Source organism: Alligator sinensis, unplaced genomic scaffold, assembly GCF_000455745.1.
Source record: "Alligator sinensis unplaced genomic scaffold, ASM45574v1 scaffold1552_1, whole genome shotgun sequence".
Taxonomy (NCBI): Eukaryota; Metazoa; Chordata; order Crocodylia; family Alligatoridae; genus Alligator; species Alligator sinensis.
The window spans coordinates 314,993-319,485 of NW_005843084.1; positions in this window are offsets into that span (position 1 = coordinate 314,993).

A 4,493-nucleotide genomic window follows, 5' to 3' on the forward strand; every position below is an offset into this window, starting at 1 on the left:
CCCCGAGTCCTTACTCACCAGCCCCAGGGCAAGGGCCAACCATAGAGATGCTCTGGCAGCCAAAGCGCCTCCATGGAGGACCCAGCCTCTGGTTGCCTCAGGGCACGGTCGGGGACTGTACCGTGCTTTGCTTTTCGAAAATTAAATTTTTTAAGACCCCTGGTTATCCAGGGGTCTAATTTTCTCCCTGCGCTGCAAGGTTGCAGTGCGGGGAACATTTTTTCCTTCCTGCACGTGCCTGTTTCCCTGCCTCAGACGGGCTGGAGGTAGGACAAGAGGCACGTGCGTGCTCATCTGGAGGTGCCCAATGAGTTAGTAAGGAATTCCTAATTCTGGCTTAATTGCAGGAATGGTAGCCCCTTCTGAGGGCATGAAGCCTGCCAGGTTTCAAGGAGATAGGTGCAGAAGGTTTGGGGAAACTACACCCCAAATTTTTTCAAGCAAAATTTGTGTCGTGTACGTGTTAAGCCACAGTGGGGTCAAAACTGCAGTCATGCTAGCCCCTGATGAGGCCACAAAGCCTGCCAAGTTTCAAGGATATAGTTGCACCCCAAAGTCTGTGGTTTTGTAGGTGTTAATCCTTGCTCATTAACTCGTTATCCTCTCTAGCTACTGTGTTACGCAATCAATCATAATTCACTCAGGAACCAGCTCAATACACACTAGTTAATGAGCAAGGATTACCACCACAAAACCACAGACTGAGGAGAGGAAAGAATCAATACAGAGCCGAGAAGTGCTTCTGCTCCAAGACAGACACAGTCAGTGCACAAGCACCCATGTCATGAGTTTTGCCTGTCAGCAGCTAGGGGTGCCGGGCCCCAGAACCCCCCTGCACCGATCTTAACAGCTGGCAGGCTTTGTGGCCACAGCAGGTCCTAGCAGCCAGGCCTGCAGTAGTTTTCCCCCCACCCCGTGCCCGAAGGCAGACACAGTTGCACAAGCACCCATGACATGAGTTTTGCCTGTCAGTAGCTAGAGGTGCAGGGCCCCAGAGCCCAGAAGCCCCTGCACCAATGTCCTCAACAGCTGGAAGGATTTCTGGCCTCAGCAGGGGCTGGCAAGCCTGCAGCTTTCACCCCGCTGCACCTTAACACACACGGTGTCACCCATGTCACGAGTTTTGCTCATCTGCAGCTTGAGATACAGTTCTCCCCCAAACCCCTGCACCGATCTCCTTGAAACTTGGCAGGCTTTGTGGCCTCAGCAGGGGCTAGCATGCCTGCAGTTTTGACCCCACTGTGGCTTAACACATACACATGACATGAGTTTTGCTTTCAAGAATTTGGGGTGAAGTTTCCCCGAATCCCCTAGACCTATCTCCTTGAAACTTGGCATGCTTCATGCCGCCAGAAGGCGATATAATTTCTGCAAGTTCCATCCAATGCAGGCAAGAAATGACAAAGTTATAGGCTGTTTTGTCCTTCCCCATTATAGCCTATGGGCAAAACATCGAAACAGCGTTGAAACGATGAAACGTTTCGACTTGCCTCATTTTGTTTCGAGGCTGTTTTGACTATACCTGTTCTGTTTTGATTTTGCTGTTTTGACCTCAAAATGAGTTGAAACAGCATTGAAACAAAACTGGCGGTGAAATTTTGCACAGCCGATCAAGTAATACCCTGTTTGCATGAGCATGTGCTTACAGACAGGTAACATCTAAACGGGTATAAACTACACTGATATAATTCACCCCACCCCCTGATTCCTTCAAGGGAGATTCTCCCTGGGCTTGAGTGAAGTCAGCCCCTTTTAGAAGTGGGTATTACCTGTCTACTGTTCATTCTGATTATACCAGAGTATAGGCTGCAATGGGCAGAGATTGGCAAATCACAGCATGGTATGTTTGGTAATGCTAGTTTCATAGTTGGTAGGGTTGGAAAGGACCTGAGCAGCTCATCATGTCCGACCCCCTGTCCTGGGCAGGAAAGAATGCTGGGGTCAAATGACCCCTGCTAGGTGTCTATCTAGCCTCCTTCTGAAAACCCCTAGGGTAGGAGAGAGCACCACTTCCCTTGGAAGTTGGTTCCAGATCCTAGCCACCCTGACTGTGAAGTAGTGCCTCCTGATATCTAGCTTGAATCTACTCTCCATCAATTTATGGCTGTTATTCCTTGTTACTACCAGTAGTGCTTAGGGGAACAGGGACTCCCCCATTGCCTGCTGGTCCCCCTTGGTCAGTTTATAGATGGCCACTAGATCCGCTCTCAACCTTCTCTTGTGGAGGCTGAACAGGTTCAGGTCCCGTAGCCTCTCTTCATAGGGCCTGCCTTGCTGCCCCCTGATCATGCGGGTGGCCTCCTCTGGACCCTCTCCATGCTGGCCACATCCCTCCTGAAGTGCGGCACCCAGAACTGGACGCAGTACTCCAACTTCAGCCTGACCAGTGCTGCGTAGAGGGGGAGGATCACCTCCTTGGCCCTGCTTGAGATGCATCTGTGGATGCACGACAAAATACGGTTCTCCTTCCTGACTGCTTCCCCACACTGCCAGCCCATGTTCATTTTGGCATCAGTAATGACTGCAAGATCCTTCTCTGCCTCTGCACTGATGAGAGGGGAGTTCCCCAGCTTGTAGGTATGCTGCTGGTTCTTCCTCCCCAGGTGCAGCACCTTGCACTTGTCAGTGTTGAAACTCATCCTGTTCTCACCCGTCCACCCCTGTAACCTGTCTAGGTCTGATTGCAGCCTATTCCTCCCTTTTAGCATGCCCACTTCTCCCCACATCTTAGTGTCATCTGCAAATTTGAACAGAGTGCTTTTTACACCCGCGTCCAAGTCGCTGATGAAGATGTTGAACAGTGCGGGCCTGAGGACTGAGCCCTGGGGGACCCCACTGCCCACATCCCTTTAGGTCGAAAATGACCCATCCACCACCACTCTCTGGGTGCGGCCTTCCAGCCAGTTAGTGACGCATCTGACTATGTAGGTGTCGACACCACAGCCCCCTAGTTTTTTAATGAGAATGGGGTGAGAGACAGTGTCGAAGGCCTTCCTAAAGTCCAGAAGGACCACGTCCACTGCTATTCCTGCATCTAAGGATGTTGTGACCTGGTCATAGAAGGCTGCCAGGTTGGTCTGACACAACCTGCCTCTAATGAACCCATGTTGGTTGCCCCTATGCATAATCTCCCCTGCCGGCCCCTCCTGGACATGCGCCAGGATAACTCTCTCAAAATGCTTACCCAGGATCGAGGTAAGACTAACTGGCCTATAGTTCCCTGGGTTCTCCTTCCTCCCTTTTTTGAAAATGGGAACCACATTGGCCCTTTTCCAGTCCTCTGGCACCACACCAGAGCACCACGAGTGCTCGTAAAGCCGTGCCAGGGGTCCCACAATGACCTCTGCTAATTCCCTCAGCACTCTGGGGCAGAGATTGTCAGGACCTGCTGATTTAAATACATCCAGTCCCTCCAGAAGTTCCCTGGCTAGGTCCTCACTGACCCTAGGCCTGGATGCGCCTCCCCTGGGACCTACAGGGATCCCAGTGGGGGCAAGGGGGGTGGTGACCCGGTCCCTGCTCAGAAAAATGGAGGCAAAGAAATTGTTAAATAGTTTAGCTTTGCTGTCTGGTGCGATGACCAAATTTCCTAGCGTGTCCTGCAGAGGCCCCACATTACCCAGTACCTTCTTTTTATCCACTATGTATTTAAAAAAGGACTTCTTGTTGTCCTTGATCCGGGTAGCTAGTCCCAGTTCTATCTCCTCTTTGGCCTTCCTGACCGCCCCCCTGCAGCCCCAAGCAACTGAGGTATAGTCCTCCCTGGTGATGGCCCCTCCCTTCCATTGAGTGTACGCCTCCGTTTTAGCTAGATGTTCCCCTATGCTTTTGGTGAGCCATGGGGGCTTTTGCGCCCTCTTGCCCCCTTTGATCCGCATTGGGATTACCTCCCTTTGGGCTTGGAGGATTGTTTCCTTAAGGAACGACCACTCTTCTTGGACACCCGACTCTCCTCCCCTCTGGGACCTCAGTGCCTTCCCAACTAGTCTCCTTACCTCATTGAAGTCTGCCCTCCTGAAGTCCAGGGCTGCTGCCTTGCTGCAGGCCTTTGCCACCTTGCACTGGATGTTGAATTCCAGCAGGCAATGATCACTGTCGCCCAGGTGGTCAAGCACCTGCAGTCCCCTCACCAGGTCGTCACCCATGGCCAGGACCAGGTCCAACAAGGCGTCTCCCCTGGTGGGGCTGTGCACCTCCTGGGTTAGATGGAGGTCCTGTATCTCAGCTAGGAACCTACGTGAACGGTCAGACCTGGCTGACTGCTCCTCCCAGCAGATGTTTGGAAAGTTCAGGTCACCCATGATGACCACATCCTTTGACCTAACTGCCTCCGCGAGCTGACTTAAGAATTCCCGGTCTAGCTCTTCCCCTTGGTTGGGTGGTCTGTAGTAGACCCCCACCGTTAAGTCCCTTTCCCCTCGACTTCCTTGTATTCTAACCCAGAGCACTTCAGTGTGCCCCTCCTCTGACCCCATGCCACTCACAGAGGATGT